This window comes from Ostrinia furnacalis, unplaced genomic scaffold (genome assembly GCF_004193835.3).
Source record: "Ostrinia furnacalis isolate ACB-3 unplaced genomic scaffold, ASM419383v2 OfSCF2698, whole genome shotgun sequence".
NCBI lineage: Eukaryota > Metazoa > Arthropoda > Insecta > Lepidoptera > Crambidae > Ostrinia > Ostrinia furnacalis.
Window position 1 is genome coordinate 170,058 of NW_021132937.1, and position 20,067 is coordinate 190,124.

General features: G+C 34.7%; 1 protein-coding gene and 4 non-coding genes across 5 annotated transcripts in view; 3 read left to right on the forward strand and 2 right to left on the reverse strand.

The window, feature by feature from the left end:
* LOC114356160 (cell surface glycoprotein 1-like) overlaps positions 1 to 20,067 on the reverse strand; it is a 92,140-nt gene that overhangs the window by 33,754 nt on the left and 38,319 nt on the right. The gene's annotated exons all lie outside the window — the stretch shown is intronic.
* Positions 566 to 637, forward strand: TRNAE-CUC (transfer RNA glutamic acid (anticodon CUC)). The gene has a single exon. It is a non-coding gene; the product is annotated as a tRNA-Glu (tRNA).
* On the reverse strand, positions 5,240 to 5,358 carry LOC114356175 (5S ribosomal RNA). The gene has a single exon (XR_003656172.1). It is a non-coding gene; the product is annotated as a 5S ribosomal RNA (ribosomal RNA).
* LOC114356204 (5S ribosomal RNA) lies at positions 16,125 to 16,243 on the forward strand. The gene has a single exon (XR_003656198.1). It is a non-coding gene; the product is annotated as a 5S ribosomal RNA (ribosomal RNA).
* LOC114356205 (5S ribosomal RNA) lies at positions 18,377 to 18,495 on the forward strand. Its single transcript, XR_003656199.1, has one exon. It is a non-coding gene; the product is annotated as a 5S ribosomal RNA (ribosomal RNA).

Sequence of the window (20,067 nt, forward strand, 5' to 3'; positions counted from 1 at the left end):
CAAATTAACTTTTAGCAACTGTACTTTTCGCAACTAATTCATTTGGTCAAATTATCATTTGGCAAAATTTTACTTGGCAAATGTTTATATAGCAAATGTTTTATTTTGCCAAATATTATATCCCAAATAATTTGTTTGGTCAAATTGACACTTCACATACTTACCCACCGTTACCCACAAATCAAAGCATAAGGTAGATCACGGTTTTCACAATANAAAAAAAAAATTACAATCACAAAACTAGATAGAAATTCTAAGTAGACAGATGTAATTAGAATGGGTACTGTAGGTGGGCAGCCCTATCGCATGTTGTCATACCGTGACGTACCGCGGGGCTGTTGACATTTATTTCAAAAATATGGCCGAGTTGGAATACTGTATAGATAGTATTACCGTGTCAAAAGCTCTGTGATTGGTTCGTGTGTCACCCTGTGCGTCCACTCGCACTGTGAGATCTCATAGTAATCACGTAGTAATGTTTGTGAACACGGGCGTCAGTTTCAGTCAGAAATAAATATTGTAAATAGGTAGTTGCTAACTTAGTATTTCGGCATCACAACCAATATCCGATATGGTCTAGTGGCTAGGATACCTGGCTCTCACCCAGGAGGCTCGGGTTCGATTCCCGGTATCGGAATTTACTTTTTGTTTCTTTTCTATGGGTATTTAAATTTAAATGAACTATTTCGAAGCGACATTCAAATTATTATTTAAAGTTGATAGAGCGGCGAATTTCAAGGCACGAAGGTGGAGGAGTATCAGAAAATTGGCGAAAAAAATTGGCAATGAGTATTTTCAATAAATTGAGTGTAAATAAATTTAAAAAAAAAACGGAATGCCTAGAAGCTAGAAGAGCCAATATCCTGATAATAATGTAAATGAATGTTCATAAAATTAAATATTGTAGAGCCAAAATCATACATCATAATAAATAAAATAAATTTATCATTAGCTCAACTCAAGGCGAGCAGTAACGATAACAGATTGTTAGTGTTAATCAATATTTTCAACTCAATTAAAAATTGAAATAAAGCGCGAGTCATTTTGTTTTAATAACAAGTGTAGTGCTGCCCCCTGGTGCTAATGATGTGGTAGATAATGCAATTAATTGCTGATCTACCCTGTTTAAAATTAATGTTGTTTTAAAAAAATAATGTTAACTTTATTATGTACTTACATGTTAAAGTTTAAATTCCACAGTAACGCACTTAATCATACATCTTTTAAAATAGTTTTACTGTTACGCAACGCCATCTATCAGCGAGTAGCGGTACTTAATTGCCGGTCTTATCGAAAGAGGTCGGGTTCTAATCGAGGCGCGCTTTTCGCAACAAGCATGAGAATCACGTGCAATGAGGATCAGTACTGTTGNACGTCATCGTCCCCGCGCCGGGTGGTCAGTGAACTTTTTTAGTAATTTGGCCATAACTTCGTCAATTTTTGTCGTAGAACAAAAATTTTTGCACTGTGTATTAAGGATTTCTTAGCCCTATAAATCTGCATTCACAGCTAAAAATCGAAATGATCCTCATTACATACAATTACATCGTTGATAGTAAATCTAGTTGTAAATTGTGTTTAGTAAAAAACAACATTAGCGCAATTTTTATTTAATTACACTGTACGCTGTAATGAATGATACTTTGCAATTTTTTAGTTTTTCACAATACAAGGGACAAAATAAGTTAGCAATTTCTAAATGGCGGGAACAACATCAACATTGGCCCGTTTGTAATCTTTGCAGTCAAAAAAAAGTTGAAAGGAAAAGAAGCTGTGGTTCATTACAAGGAATTAATAAAAAATTAAGTAATAACAACTATTTAGGTACCTATCACAATTTAAAACCAATTTGCGTGTCCGACACGGTCAAAAATCCGATGCGCTCGTGAAATATGTGACCGAATTAAGAAACGGGCACCGAATAGACAAATATCATAATAATAGTGTAAAATCGACGACAACACCTTGAAATAGTCGTGGCGAACCGATTGACTCTACGATTCATGCTTTTTTATAGTTTTGATCTTTATTGCAAACACTCACGACTGTTTTTAGTGATTTGGTTTTATAATTCTGCAATATTGTTGCGAAAAACTCAGCGTGAACTTTCAACTCTTATTGCTCAGTGATAGGGGTCATTTTTAATTGATTTATGGTAATTGCAAGTAGGAAGCAAGTTCTTCCGTTTAGCTGGTGGGAACGATGGTATCATTGTATGACGTGACCTTCCTTGGCTCATCAAGCGAAAGGCATACGTCATGACAATGTGTTTATTGTTGTAGTAACGTAGTGGTAGTGTCTGAACGGCTTGAACCCCATAGATTTATCTTTTTGACTCGTAGGTAGGTACCTACCTATTATGATGTAAAAACGGGAAGAAAAGCCCACCTAAACTATTGACTACCTACCTATTAAATACTTTGCGTATTTCTGCAGAAAAAAAAACTCAAATAGTAATTAATGCGAATCGAGATAGAAGGGCTATTTTATATCCCCAAAAGGTAAAATAGTTACAAAAATCAGAATGAGAAAGATTCTATGACATACACAGATGACATAGTAGGTAAAGTACCTACCAATCAATACCTTTATTTTATGTAGGTAACTCTTGCCATAGAAATTCATTCTGAAATCATGTTTTCAATCTAAAAAAAACTTAAATAAGTAAGTAGTTAGCAAAACTGTTTTCTGTAAACTTGAAAAACTAAAGTCCCTGTAAAAATCCATATCGCACGTTCATAATCAAACCGTCACTATACGAAATTGGGAGAAATTGAGTTAACATCGCCATCTATCAGCGCTCCGCGAAAAGTGCATGCTGTAAAAATCCCACGCTTAAAGCTCAAATAGTTCGGCAGATATAACTCGTGTCGTTATGGAGTTTAATGGGAAAACCGGCATTTGTTGTGAGTAACAGTGACACGTTTTTAGTAGTGACGGGATCTGGACGGGCACGCCGTGATAGTTATGTAAACTCTGTGTTGAAAAACGTCATTTTTAGCATAAAGACGCTTTTACTCCAAAACTATAAGATAAGTCACAATATAGTAATACGAAAAACGCCTTAAAACAAAAAGTGACAATATTTCTCTTACATTTTTAAAAAGATTGTTCATCACTTCGTAGAATATTGTGTTTATCCAAATAGTGAAATATTAAAACAACAAGAAATATTTTTAAATGACTAAGTAGTTATAATTTTATCTAACAAAAATGCCACCAGTCAATCCAAACACTAGTAAAATCAAAGAAATTATCAAGGTAATTACTTCTTTGTCTAGCGTTTGTGGACTATGAAAAAGCCTTAGATTTGATCGAGATCTGAGCAGTGCTACAGTCTCTCCAACGGTGCCAAATTGACTATAGATACATCGAAGTGTTGAAAGGCTTGTACGAAAACGCCACAATGTCGGTTCGTCTCTAGGATCAGGACTCGAAACTCATTCAGTTGCAGCAAGGGGTGAGACAGGGAGATGTCATATCTCCGATACTGTTCAACACCGCCCTGGAAGATGTTTTCAAGCTTTTGAACTGGAGCGGATTCAGCATAAATATCAACGAGGACATAATCCACCTTCGATTTGCGGAAGATGTCGTAATTATGGCTGAGACTGTAGAAGATCTAGGCATAATGCTCGATGGCCTAAGTAGAGCCTCTCAACAAGTGGGCCTGATGAATGAGTATGAAAATGAATATGGACAAAACAAAAAACATTTCAAATGTCCATGTAGTATCCACTTATCTGGAGACTCTACACTCGAAAGTTTACTGACCTGGGACAAACAGTCCAGTTACGCAGGCCCAACTTCGAGAAAGAGGTCAATCGTCAATCCAACTCGGCTGGGCAGCGTTCGGGAAGCTTCGTGATATTCTAACGTCCGAAATACGCAGTGCCTCAAGACAAAAGTTTGATCAGTGTGTGTTGCCAGTGATATTTTATGAATCTGAGAGGTCACCCAAAAGGTGATGGAGCGTGCGATGCTTAGTTAGTTTCCCTACGTGATTGAATCAGAAATGAGGAGATCCACAGGAGAACCAAAGTGACCGACATAGCCCGCAGAATCGTTAAAATCAAGTGGCAATGGGCGGGGCACATAGCTCGCAGAGGTAATGGCCGCTGGATAATGATCCAGAATTTAAACCTACTTCTCTGTGCCTTTTTCCCATGAAAAATCACTATCTAGTTCGTCAAGTTCGTCGAGGTCATCAAGGTCTGGTTGTTTAAAGGCTGTCTGAACAAGAGAGTACCTTATTTTCTAAGAAATTGATTTATGTGATGTAATTTTATAGTAATTTCATGTGTGTAACGTATTTATTTCTGATCGAGAATTTACATTTATTACTGTTACCATTGGTACCACTTAATCCAAATTATTAAGTTTTAAGTTCATTAAAATTACTGATTTTTCTATGTTAGTTTTATATAGTAATAATCATTTTTCAATTTTTCATCGTCAAATTTATATGAAAATAGTGACATTTCTACCGGAATTAATAATACAACATTAACACGTTTTTAATTGAAAACTGTCACAGTCTCAATTTTAGTGGAAAAGTGACACTATTTTTAGAGAAAAAATTAAATATTAAATAAACCATTATCATAATTTGAAAGATAATTACATTTCCGTAAAAGCCAAATAAGCCACTACTGGTCTTTAACAAAAAACAAAACATTTAATAGCATTTTGCTCATTTTGCAAAGGTTTTAAAATTTGAGCATTTCAAATGCTTTTCCTGAAAAATCGACTTTTTTGTATAGTGACAGTTTGATTATGAACGTGCGATATATTATTTTAAAGTAAATATTAATATTCCAAAATAAGAATAGAAATTCATTTCTATCTTGTGCATAATCTCTGTAGATTTTCAGGGATGCGTTTTTAATCAATTTAAATACAGTCCATTCCATACAGTTTTTCTCTGTTGATTTCGTAAGTTACATCATTACAGTTTTTCCATGTCACTGAACACCGTGAAGGGCTCTAAAAATAAAATGATTACTCCTACTAATTGACCAATTTACGATCGAACTCTTTTTCTGACATTTGAGTAAAGGCAAAAAAGTCTACGTTTTTTTAGAAAATTCCATTGTAAGTTTTTTACAATGTCATTGCTTGCTTGATCCAAGACTTTCTAAATTGTGTGATTTATTGTTATGGGTACTTGATTAAAATAACCAAACAAAACCGTAACAATTTTAATTAAATATTGTATTTTTTATCAAAAGAAGCAAAAAGCCAACATCACGCGGTGTTCCCAGGCGGTCACCCATCCAAGTACTGACCGCGCCCAACGTTGCTTAACTTCGGTGATCGGACGAGAACCGGTGTTTTCAACGTGGTATGGACGTTGGCGACAGAAGAAGCGAATTTTAACATCATTTACTTTGCTAAACATGACGTTTCACTTTCCCGCCAAGAAGTCTAGCGGTTTTTTCAATGTTGGCAAGCATGTTGGTGACTCCGAAGCAGAAGTTTCGTAAATGTTACCGACTCTCACAAATCCGAAACATCGATTGAGACACTATCGATTTACAATTTGCATGACGCGTAATCGAGTTGGCCAACATCGATTTGGGTTTTAATTACAATTTTCGAGTCACCTACTTTGCTTACAGGTGTGAGAAGTAAAAAATAAAGCCGTGAGAATGAATGGCAGGTGATTTCGCAAATTCAATGGTGAGTGTATAGAAATAGAGGTCATATTAGTGTGATAGAGAGTCAATGTCATTGATAATGATTATTCTACATAATAAATATACTATTACGATAGTGAATAACGTGAAATAGCAATATATTGATTGATGAATTCAGCGCACTATTTCATTGATTTTGAAACTGCATCGTAAGTAGGTATTTGGTTGGATATCGTAGGTTATTTGATTAATCATGTCAATTTTATAGTGATTGGGATGAATTAACTATCAATTTGTATTGATCGACTGCTTTAAAGTTATAGAAAGAAAGGTGTCGAAGGTTTATATCCTGCAAGGACCATTATTTTGCAATATGTTTTGGTTTAAACTCAACTATTTTGAAACTTTTTGTCTAGTCTTATACTGCTAAAACAATCACTTTTCGACTGCCTCAATTATTTGCTGAATGCGGTTGGCAGACAATAGCTAAGTTTATAGCTTCCCATAGACATAGTCATCCCATAGTTAGTATGTGAAGTCTGCAAAGTGCAAGCAAACTGCAAAGAAACTGCGTCAGTCAGCTGTGCGAGCTAAGTTTAAACTAACTTAGCTTAACTATTGGTATGATGACATAATACCTAGACTAAGAGCTGGTGAACGCCAGACCTACGTCTGGCGAACTTCAGAACTAGTTTCCTCATCAGCCAGATAGTTTTGACAGTTCTAACTCCTTGCCAGACAATATTGTTAAAGCCACGATGACCCAAACTTCATGATGCATCAACATTCTAATCTATACTGGGAGCATCCACTGACAAACTTTCAGCTTTTATTAATGACGCAGGTCTGGCGTTCCCTAGCTCTTAGTCTATAAGCCTCATGCATAAAAAGTACAGCTCTAATTAACTAGGTGTGAAATACCCCGATTTGTAATTCTCTCTCAACTAAGAATCAATCAATTTCTCCAACAATGAAACCCAATAATTCACCCATCATTAAAGTTGAACCGCCATTTTGTATGATCTGTCATCTTGACATAATCTGTTGCGTTTCGATTCACGCACCGCCGCTTGAGATAATTCGTTGAGTAATTCCCGTAATAATTTATCATTCGGTCAATGATCGATACACTATGCAATGTAAGAAATGTAAAAAATGTTAAAGTTGTTAAATAAACTTTTATTTATTTATTTATTTTTTATTTACTATGCCTCCATAAATTAATAGTTAGTAAGTACATGCGAAAGTTGCTCTGTAAATCTGTCTGTTACATTTTCATCACCAAACTAATGAAGCATGATGATTATTTTGGTAGATTGGAGCTTAAAGAAGAACATAGTCTTGGGCTGGGTACCATCTGACTTTAACTTTGACAAAATCTGTCAAAATCCATACAAAACACACCGGTTATCGTTAAAGACGGTCAAAGTTAGGTGGTGCAACTCAGCCTTAGGCTTTTAAGTAAAACTTCATCATCATCATCATCATTTCAGCCATAAGTCGTCCACTCGTGAACATTACTTCTTTCAAATGTGATCGGAGAAATAAGGCACGAAACGTGATAAGGAGAGTCACAATTCTAGTACCTATCTACCTAAGGGACTAAAGATCTCTTCACAACTTCTACTTAAAACTTTCGTAAGAAAATAACGAAAGAAAAGTTTTTATAGAGACTGCGAGAGACCAAATTTCGCGCTTACGAAGCTGCGTAACGGATAAAAACTAGTATGTAATAGGTAGTAGTAGCGAGTTAGCGACTAGCACTATAAGAAATAGGTAAACAATGAAGCGGTCAGTGTCTTTATAATTAGTAGTCAATTCATCAATCAATAAACATGCTACTCGCTAGTATTTATGAATATAAAAAAATGCTGGCAAGAGCACAATTAATTATATTGTGTAAGAATTCGGAGTAAATCAAACAAAACTCTACTATATCTTTTGCCAAGAAAAAGTTGTCAAATTATTTTCTGAAATATTTTTAATAATACTCGTATGTAATAAAGTTTCATTCATCATCATCATCAACAGCCCTTTACAGTCCACTGCTGGACTATGAGCCTCCTCCACTTCAGTGGAGGGTTTTTCCATAATCCCCACGCTTGGCAGGCGGGGTGGAGATCGCAGTTTAAAAGATTGATGTTTTTCAGAGAGCGCTGCTGCCCATTCTCTGTTTGATGTGTAGTCCCTAAGTCGCCTCTTACGACACCCGCGGGAAGAGTAGGGGTTGGTGACAAATGTATTCTACTCTGCCGTCACCACACGGCTTAAGTTTCATTATTACGAATTATTGACTTATTTATTATCCGATCAAGACTTGTACAATGTCTGATAGTTATTACTTTTCAGTAGTAAATCCAAGAAAAAACTGAAAAGTGAAGAACTCCAGATTCTACAAATGCTGACGTATAAATAGCTCTTCACAACATTTCGTAACCAAAACCAATAAAACCGAATCGTCAAGAGCTAGGGATGCTACGACATATCGAAAAACCCATCATGTAATATCGATAATATCGAAGTAGTTTCCAATTTTAAAACAATAACTGAATACACAAATCTAAAGAAGATGACTGAGAAGAGATCAACCAATTTTGATGAGGCTCTAGGCCTGCAACTCACTTGATGGAAAGTGATGATCAGGCCGAAGCTGAAGGTGGAAGCGAGCTTCACCCGAATTCTTCAACCACAGAGGATGATGACCATGGTGAGATTTCACTGAGATTATTACATTTACATTGCATTTTCAACAACAGAACCTAAGATTTGCAAATCTAATCGAAGTTAAGTTCTATTCTTTGACTTTCAAGAAGTACGCCGCACAAAGCACAAATATCAACCCAATATCACCCTAAAATATCAACAAAATTGTCTATGTCTATTTTTTTTACTTGATAGATATCGCTATAAATAAAATATCGATATTTTTATCGACATTCAAACAACTGCGACTCTATCGATACCATTCAATAGCCCCATGGAAGACAAACATCGTGGCACAGCATACCGAGTGTCCAACACTTTCGCCCACGCTCTACGCGAGAATATGCAGGAAAGTTGTTTTTCGAACCTAAGGTAAGCAAAGGCATAGTGAATAAATAGCCTTTGGAACGTTTGTCATTTGGGAAAATTGGAAACAGTTGGAAATATTTGATGTTTTTTTGTTTTGAGATGATTCAGATTAATATTAATTGAAATTAGTTAAACAGAAAGAAAAACCATAAAACATGGTGTAAAAATAATAAAATATACTAAGTTGGATGAGTACAAACAACAGCACTGTCATATTCAAAAGTAAAAAAGTACCAAATAAATTCCTCATACTTATCTGATTTAAAACAACACTCAGACGCATTTCTGCAACTGCTGCATAGCATAGTCACAAAATAGGAGCATAGTGCAAAACCAATAATTAATTTTTTAAACAAAATGTTTTAGAAAACGCAAATACTTTGGAATTTCAATAGGAAATAGACAGAATAGGTATCTCAATGTAAAGTTTACAATAATCGCTTCCGAATCCGATAGATCTACAGCTGATTCGGCTACAATAACAATTACCGAACAAATAACAGTCCACGCTTCCTCAATACGGTTAATCGTGCTGTAGTAATCGATCCGAGTCGTTAATAAGTAATAAATTACTATACTGCCGACATGATTGTTGAGGCCGTCTCACACAACACACCATAATGAGCCCCACCATCATTGGAAGGCAGTCTGACACCACACGATACACTACTATTCCAGAAAAACGTAGGTTGGTTGGGAAACTATCTTGAAATTAATAAGTAACGTCAGAAAACGTCACATAACAAAGTTTTTAGCTTAGAAATTCTTTGTAACTTTTGTCATTTAATGATGAAGTCACGATCTTGATAAGAGATAAAACTGTAAGGATTAAGTTGAAACAGAATTAAGTTTTAACAACTGTTTTTTTTTGGTTAGAGAAAGAAAATAATATTTTTGCTAGCGACAGCTAGATATCTATGGTCAAATCTGTCGGGCAGACTAACTCTTTCAACCACTGCTTTGTGTATCATCAGAGGTCCCACTGAAATGGTCTAAATCTTGACACACATGGATGATACTCCAGCAGAACCGAGGTGTGGGAATTACCTACTCGTAGGCCGAAGTCAGCCTTTCATGACAGATTCCCAGTGTGGCAAATACAAATAGAGCAGAGTCAGTAACTATACTAATCTGTGGCAGAGTTATCAATCTTTGCGCGCCATTATTGGCCAACAGTATCGTGTGTGAAGTCTCTTATTGTGCGTTATTGTATTCCACAGGTCTTTGCCTCTATTTGGCAACACGTGGGTCGGTTAGGTAAGAAGCCTTGACACGGGTTCATTCAGTGTGTGATCGGTAAATAAATAGTAAATACGAAACGCTTGAGTATTTTTGACAGGGTAATTGCGTGGCAGCCCTTAAGACTTCGGCTGGGTTGCACCATCTTACTTTAACTTTTTAACTTTAACAAACGTCAAAGATCTGTCAAACTCCATACAAAAAGCACCGGTTACCGTTATAGTTACGGTTTAAGTGGTGCAACTCAGCCTTAAGTTTGTATGACTGCGTGGGACTTTGGCAGTGAAGTTTGTTGAAATGATGATACCTAATGTCCATGATAGATAGACCAATAAGTAGACAAATACCTACATAAGATTAAAAGCCTTCACTGATTGGGTTTTATTGACGGTCAAGCTGTAGATCCTGGCTACACAAGCACAAGTGTTGCAGAGGTGGGGACGAGAGGTGAAAATTATCCCGTAAAAGAAACATTATAAACATTTTTGATTTAATTAAGTAGGTATACAAATACTGCAACAATTAAAAGTATCAAGGTTAATCTTCTTGAAACTGTAAGGAACCAGATTCCACATCTAGACAGCAATAATAACACCATAATTTTTACTTGGTCTCGAAGCACAGAATAACATTTTGTGTAATGTAATATTACAACAACTTGCAGGGAAGAGGCAGGAAAAGAGCGAGTACCTTTTAAAGGTTTATGGGAACCTTTAAAACTCAACCTTTATTGTAATATTTTTATAAGTTTCAGTTCTGATTACAAGTTATAAGAACTTTAAATTATAAATGAAAATGCAATAGGTACTAGTTTCTTCTAGAACAGTGGTTCTTAACCTTTAAGTCACGAGGGACCATTTCACTAAATTTCTGTCTTGTCAGGGACCACTTTTTTTTTTCAAAATCCTATGAAAAGGGAGGTCGATTTCTCGCCCACTGTGCGCCGTTTGCGTTGTGTTGACTCGACTCATCACGTCACGTCACTTGTTTATTACGATGTCTTCGTGGACCACTTGGAATGCCTCCAGGGACCACCAGTGGTCCGCGGACCACCGGTTAAGAACCACTATTCTAGAACGAGCTCTAGCAGTGCGTTTGTCGCTTTCACGTCACTTCGGATTATCTAAACACACAATACTGATACCGATCTATTTCGCGTAATTAGCTCATTCTGGCCTATTTTTTTGCCCATAATGGTGTTTGGGGTGACCATGGGCTTTAGTTTTGTAGAGACTTTGAGTTTTTGCTCTACCTTTCAATTTGCACTAAATTTTGAGACAAAACCACCCTTAGACACATTTAAAAAGACGCGGACGACGCACTTCTGTATAAGTTAACAAGTAACATAAGTACAAAACACCCTTCTCCGTTTTTTTTTAAGTTGGTTAAAACTGCTTTTTTAGCGAAAGTAAATTGTTGGTGTTTAGTAGGTAGGTAGTGGTACCTACTTGAAAACTAATTTGAATTTTGAAACCGGACTTTAATTAAGATAAACTTTAATTGAAGAATTGAAGTTAATTGTATGAGTAACCAGTAATTTGAGAGATTAATGATACTTTACACGTTTCTATTAATTTTACTTTCTAAACAATACTAAAACAGTAATTCGTCTTACCAGCTGTTAATTAAAATAATTGATAACTTTTCAAGATTGGTTATAATTTTTAGTGCGTGGCACAACTGGTCTACATTTAGTTACAACTATAAAGTTAATAAAATAATGCTATGACAGGTTAGTATATTGTAAAATTAACGTCACAAATGTATGAAATTGTTAGAAGCGAAATTAATTAATAGTAATAAATATTAACTAAAAAGTAAGTAACTGATTTAAAAAAAAACATTTCGCATCACTGACAAAATAGTGTACCAACTCAAAAATGTGTTGTTTTTCAAATTATGACTAATTTTGCATGACAAGCTGATATAAAAATGTTATACTTACCTAAGTAAGTATATTGTATCAATTAGAAATACTTGTGAAGAAAACTAAAAATATAATAACTTGTTAGTCTTTTACGCTGGGTTGTAGGCCATCTTACTTTAACTTTGACCAACATTAAAAATCAGTCCAAATCCATACAAAAAGCACCGGTTATCGTCAAAGTTAGGTGGTATAACTCAGCCTAAGTTAGGTTAGGTATTTCAGCAGGGTTGTGGTTTCTGTTATAAATAAAAACTTCGTTACTTATTCTCGTAGAATTATAGTGATAGTAGATAGAAATCAGTGGTTCCATTTACCACCTTAAGATACTGCAATCGCAAGCCCTTGGCGCAAACAAGTTTAAAAAACCAACCGCAAGTTACAAGAAAAACCTTTTATAGTAAGGCCAAACATCCACCAGACATACTTGACCGGTTCCTTATCTGTGGTTAACTACTCGTAGATACCCATAAATGATTAAAGACTTATTTTTTATGCAACAGAATTCCAATTAGATTTATATATTATACAGATTATATGCGAATTCATGATTTTTGCAAATTTGAATTCTTTTGCCTTGATGGTATTCTAATAATCATTGGGCTCAATTTATAGTTGCCTGCATGTCAACGTACGTGCTACAAAATTATTTGTTGTACCTTACTTATATTCATCGTCATAATAATTATTGTATGTTGACCATAATTTTTACAAATTATTGTTTTAAGTAGAATATTTGAGTGTATTAACACAAATTGTGAGCTCACCGGTGAATGTAAACGATAAATAAAAAATAAGATGATTAATTACAGAAAACAAGGAAAACATTGAAAACAACACTTTCCTTTAACACATTTTCCTGAAAGTTAGTTTTAATTTCGCAACCAGTTTCGTTTACAACAAATAAATAAAAATCATAATGTATTTGGATTCATGAAATCATGTTTACACACTTACTACATCGCGAAAAATACTCAAGTAAAAGCGTAAAATTGGTGCAGTCCTGTTGTCCCCCCTGCTTGGCCCCCCTGTGGGAGCCAACAGGATTTCGAAATCCTGTTGTCCCCCCTGGCTAGGGGAGACAACAGGACTAGATTTTTAATCAATGATTTGAGGACTGTTGTCCCCCCTGGCAAAAAATATTTAAAAGCCATAAATTTTTATAGCATAATTTATGAAAAACTGAAGTATTTGACTGAATGCCAAATTGCTAAACTGAATACCTAAATGTTTGTCAAGTAGGTAATAATTACAATTTTGATAGGTATTGGTGCCGGCCGGTATTAACTAACACCTACAAACTTGAAATTTGGTAGGTAGGTTCCTTATAGGGTGTAGACGTCCACTAAGAACGGAATTTATTTATTAAAGGATAGAAAATAATATGTAGGATAGAAAATAATACGACGAAATCGCGGGCGGCTGCTAGTTGTATCACTGTCACTGAGCAAGTCATTTGTTGAATATTATGATTAACTAGNATACCTAAGTATAGATTTAAAATTATTCAGTTTTAGCATCCTCCTACCTACTAATGTCGTAAGTAAATGCGGAAGTTTGTGAGTATGGATCTTTGATACTCTTTCACGTAAAACTTTTAAACGGATTTTTACTTACACTTGATAAACTTTACAGTAGATAATATTTTTTATAGATGAGAATAGCATAATAGAGGTACTTAGTTTTTGCCTACGGCTTTGTCCGTGTAAAATTTTGTCTGTCACAGAAAAAATATAGAGCGCATCACTGTTTCAAAAACCGGGATAAAAACTGTCCAACGACTTTTCCCAGGACTCAAAACTATCTAAATATCAAAATCGGTTCAATGGTTTAGGCGTGGGATAATTCATAACGATCTGTTAAAAGCAAGTAAAGCAGATTTTGAAATAGTCTAAAATAGTACCGGTACCACAGAATAATAATAAGTACTACCGGTACCAAGAACTTATATTTTTTTCGTTATCCAAATGTTAATTATTATTTGACATACGTTTAGGTATTCAGTTTGGCAATTTGGCATTCATTCAGATACTCCAGTCCTTCTTATATGTTATAAAAATATATGGCTTTTAAATAATTTTTGCCAGGGGGGACAACAGTCCTCAAATCATTGATTAAAAATCTAGTCCTGTTGTCTCCCCTAGCCAGGGGGGACAACAGGATTTCGAAATCCTGTTGGCTCCCCCAGGGGGGCCAAGCAGGGGGGACAACAGGACTGCACCGTTAGTTGGTGATGAAAAATGGCAGGCGACCGCGACGAATAACCACGTATCCCACTTTCCGCGTTTTCGTTTTCTTGATGTGGAATTCCAAGCCGCAAATATAATTATATGTTAAAGTCGAAATGAAGCGTAATCGCCAATCGGTCTGTGGAGTGTGGTTGTGTAACTCTGCAGGTGCGGAGTAGTGATGTATAATATCAACTCGAATTTATTGCTTGGTTAATTTATTTATTTATCATACAACTAGAATCAGATGAACTTCATAGCACCTACATCTATCTATTTTTTCCATATTTACTCAACGTTTAAACCTGCCCTTGGACTACAGACATTTCAAAACCAATATTATCAGCTAAGAGTAAATAGGCGCAGCCGTTATCGAGTTTTAGCGAGACTGACGAACAGCAAATTATTTTTTACAGATTTCATGGGATGGTTAGGTTGAAAAGTTTTTAAAGGTGTACAAACCCTTTAAAAAACAGAATAATTTTGAGTTAAAAATATCATGTAGGACTAGCAAATTAGGTTAAGAATGGATTTAAGTTACAGAGTGTGAACTTTAAATGTTACATCACTAGTAAATGATGGTAGAGAAAAGTCGCCAGTCCACTTAACCGTTTCGGAATGTGTCTGAAGATTCGCGGATCAAAATTAATACGCTTGGATACGATTAATGGCGGCTATCTCTTACACAGGCCGACGAAGAATAATGGCTTCTTGATTACATTTAAATATTTGTGTTTATAACTATTAGATGAAGTAAAAAGTAAGTACGATTATAAATCATTCATCAATGAGTAGGTATACGAGCGAGGAGATAGGTACTGTAGCATCTTAATTACATAGTTTGATATGCTGGCGACTGTTTATTATTAAAAATACATCCACCTACAGAAAAACGACTAACTTTTTTTTGCATTTCAAGTCTAAAAGGTGGTTTTTTACTCCAATAATAATAATTATTATGTTACGTTACAATTAATAAAGTTACACCGAATCTGATTTACAAAAGGTAAAAACAAACTTTTACCGGTCAGCGTGAAAGGTGATAATAAAAGAGTTACGAAAGTGAAATGGCATTCAACTTTACGAACTAAAGTTATGGCCACCTGCAGCGCAAGGTTGACCCTTGCGATTTGATTTGCCATTATCAACTCCATCGTTTCATTTACTTTGGTTATTTTATAATAATATTTGTTGAGGTTCTGCCATCACTTATTACCTCCTATTGTTCTTCTTGACTGAGATTTGGTAAAACAGCTGACTTCATAATCATGGTGTATTGGTGTCAGACTTGATTCTACCTATGCTATAGGCGACTGACATAGCTGGAAGGGACCTACGGCCTACCACCTTTCGATTTAAAAAAAATAAAGAAAAGTTTTTTATTTCGTCTACAATCTAAATCAAATCAAAAAAGTTTTAATACACAAAGAAACTACTGGGTATTTCTTCAATCTTCCTTTACCAAAACCAAACGGTTCAATACTTCAAACTGGTTTGTAGTTTTTTTTTTTGTAAAAAAAAACAGCGGTCACGAGTCCCTTACAAAGTTCGTTTGACCGCCCGTGCGTAAAATGACATAAATGAAAAACGTGTTTTTTTCTTTTTATCAATTTGTCGTACATAATTCTAGCTTCAATTTTTTTATTATTATAGCACTGGCAAGGTAGCGTATTTTTAAAGATCGCTGTCAGTTTCTATGAAACGTCGGATGTTAGATTAAATAAAAATATGCATTAATTTATACTCCTTAAGGTCACTTTTGATTAGTCTACAAAAATAATAGCGTGTCCGGTACATATCTGTGCTGAGATTCGATGTCAAATACATTAAAATAAATTAATTAATACCTACTACATAAATGGTTCAGGATTAAAAGGCTTACTGATTGATTGAAAATATCGGTACTACTGACTGCAGATATTAATTAACTGACTGAATAATTAGTCAGTCACTTATTAATATTTTTAATAGATGACTAAATTGGAATAAAGCAAAATGATATTTTATTTCAATCTGCATATCGCCAACGTCCATACCACGTTGAAAACACCGGTTCTCGTCCGATCACCGAAGTTAAGCAACGTCGGGCGCGGTCAGTACTTGGATGGGTGACCGCCTGGGAACACCGCGTGATGTTGGCTTTTTGCTATGTTTGCATAACAGATCTATAAATAATTTTAAGATGCTAAAAAGTTTTCATCTAGAAAGCTAGAATTTTTTGGGTCACTTTCCCATTGCTAGTTAATGGCTCAAAATTCACGCTTTCGTGTCAAAAAATGCGCGTGTGGGTTTAATAAAATCTAATTGCTAACAATGAGATGCCTTCCTACGCTGAGGCTGAGCAAATGAGCACATAACCTACCCTCAAGGTCGAGCAAGCATGCGTAATGCTTCGCTATTTCGTTTGTAGGTGACACTTGTGTTGTAACCTGGCATATTGATTGTTTTGCCTTTATAGCTTTAATTTGGGTCGCCCTTTGTATTGTAGGTTGAGTTATTCATATTAATCTCATGTCTAGATGGCAAAGAGCGTAAGATTTTTTGATTTTATGGCAACATGTAAGACGTTTTTTGAGACTGGAAATTTTGGAATGCCAAATTACGAAAATGAAATAGCATTTACATTGTCTATACCAATACGTACCCCAATAAGATTTAAATAATTCGCAAAACGTATCAATTTAACCTGCAATCTGACTTAAACCGCGGAAAGGCATAGACAAATTAGACAACTAGTTTTGTCGGCAGCTGTATTGGTTATGGTTGTTTATATCAATGCCAACACACAATTAAACCAATCTCAACTATTACGTAAACCAAATTAATGATAACAAGTGTTCAAAATAATGGCCCAACTCAAACTTCAACTATATTTGCATATCGTGCTATATTGAAAGAAAGTGGGTTGCTAATACATAATTTATGAATTTTAAGTACACAATTACTAAGTTAATGTTACTTAGACCATAAATAAGCAATTAAATGTTTCTATTATGCATGTGAATGACCTAATTTTAGGTAAAACATTAATTGACGCATAAAATATTGTTCATACAAAATCATTATTTGTGGAAAATAATTACAATGTTACATTTTCGCTAGTTAATGAGTCAAGTTGTGCGTAAACGCGTTCAAAATAAAAGGTTAATTAGTTTTTTTACAACCGGTTTAACCCGTACATACAACATAATAACATAAAAGTTGCAATTAAGTGAATATCATAATCAGCTACTTTACAATTTTATTACATAACGTTTGTGAAGGCATTCTGGTATTTAATACACAATTTTGCAATCCAATCAGTGATTAAATGTATGAAAATGGATAGTTTTAGAATTTAGCTACATTCGATGTATTTTTGAACTCACAGTTAGACATTACATTAACCTGCTAAATACCTGTACATATTTGTTTCCCATTCCACACCAAGACAAATTATAAATAAAAACCCATCAATAGCTACAAACATTTCAGATAATGGATGGATGAACATTTCAGTTAATAATGGAAAAGCGACAAAGTTACTAGTTAGTTGTTTTTACACCAATTTCACTCATTACTATCAAGTTTTTGTCTATAGATTGGGTCATTAACTCACAAAGAGGCGTACCGCAAAATCATTTCTCAAGGCTTCAAAATTTAATTGAAGAAAAAACATCGAAACTAGTTTGTGTGGAGAAACGTGATTTTACCAAAAACGAAACCCGGCGGGCGGTCTCCACAATAGCTACGTATCTCTGTAGAAACTTAAGAAAGCCGGTTTTATCACTTTTCGTCTGATACGTGAAATATGCTCAGAAAGTGGAAAAATATAAAGAATAAACGCATTAATTTAAATTTTGAGGTTATCCACTTATTCTTGGGAGAGTGACATAAGTAATTTATAATGAGAAGGAATTTTTAAATCCAATCAATGTTGTAGTTAAACATAATTATGTAGATACTTACTACAAAATATTTTGGATTGATAATAAATGCAAGAAATAAAATATTGACCCATATTGTAATATGTTTAATCTAACTGTAAACTAAAATACATGGCTATTTTAAAAATAATTCAACCAATACTACGTTGGTATTGTATAGCGTTGATAAAGACCTCGACATCGAGCAGTTATTATCACACGAACACCTAAGAATGCAGTGTTAAACACTGATTCACGAAAACTGCTCTTGTTCAGGGTTCACACTTGCTATTATTAGATAAGTCACTTTTTTCTGTACTATTTTTGTAGGCTGAAGGGAAAGTGATTCTTAAATTCAGACTCGCACTTGCCAACGTCCATACCACGTTGAAAACACCGGTTCTCGTCCGATCACCGAAGTTAAGCAACGTCGGGCGCGGTCAGTACTTGGATGGGTGACCGCCTGGGAACACCGCGTGATGTTGGCTTTTTGCTATTTCAACCAAAATGCATTTAAACTTGGATAGAAATTGGAACCCTTTTCATAGTTGGCTTACATTATGGCAGTATTGTTTTCATTTTTGTTTAATTTTTTAAACGAACTGCGAAGTCCGATACCAAAATTTTTAAAACAGAGACGCTTGTTTACATTAGCAGTCATTTTTAAAAACAACACAATAACTGTGTATTGTATTTCTAACTCGTATTTAAGAACTAGATCTTTTTTTAACAGTGATAATAACACAAATAAAAAAGCCTAGTCTATACAACCCTAGCCTAAAATCTGTGTTGTCTGTGGTCTGCACTTATGTCACGCACCGTCCAATGCCGCGTTCAAATCGTGCGCAGTTACGCAAATATGCGCATATTTGCTGCTTCTATGATCTAGAACCACTGTGTCATCAATACGTGTCTTTGGTCTATGTCTATTATCTTCAATTTAACTTTATGACATTGAGATGCAGTTCATCATCACGATTTGAAATTAAATCTTAGATTACGTTAGTCACAAAATTCTAGCAATATTATAAATGCGAAAGTTTGTATGGATGTTAAATGTTTGTTACTCTTTCACGCAAAAACTACTGAACTGAATTTGATGAAACTTTACAGTATTATTGGTTATACATCAGAATAACATATTACATCTTATACTTTACAATGATCTATGACAAATTGAGTTCACGCGTGCGAAGCCGTGGGTACATAATACATATTTATAATTACATATTATATTAAAAATAATAAATAAAGGATGTATAAATAATTTTACAACAGCAATAATCTTTTGATTTAAAGTTAATTATCAGATCAGTTCAAATTATTGGAGAAAGTTCTAAGTGTATTATTTTTACACTTCTCGTTACGAAGTACGAGTATTAATTCGTGTTTTTTTATATGAGTACTTATATTTATATCAAACTCATTTTTAAATACTTAAGTATAAAAAAATACTTGAGAAACAGGGATTTTGTAAAATATTGCCTTAAAAAAATAGGACTAAAAAATATGAAGCCCGCACAGTTTTACACTTTTTTAGTGTATTTTTTCGACATGTTTACTAATTACAGAGCGTGATTTAGTTAGAGTCTGAGATCCCTCTACAGGACGAATTGATAACTATTTCTACGCGCACAAACCTAGTATACTCTAAGTTACTAAATACTATTATTGCAGAAGACTTGAATGTATGAATGAAACGCGTGCAACATCTAAATTATGAAGACAGTTATAAAAATGTTATGTACAGTTAAAATATACAAAACACGATCTCGCCGGCCTTAAGCTGACCTTAACTTTACATAATATGCTCATTGTTTGGTTATACAGGACCGAATTACTAGCGCAAACAACGCCACAGTGAAAACTAATATTACCACACTTATGGCTTTAGAATAAGAATCGGCGTTGTCGAAATAACAAGAAAACTAAGTTGGTCAAGTATGCATTGCCAAAGTTAAACACCATCCGTTTATAAATTCGTTAAAGATGACCTAGTGATATGGTAATAGTTTTCGGTTTTGAAATATCGGTTAAATAATCGCGATAATATCAAACAA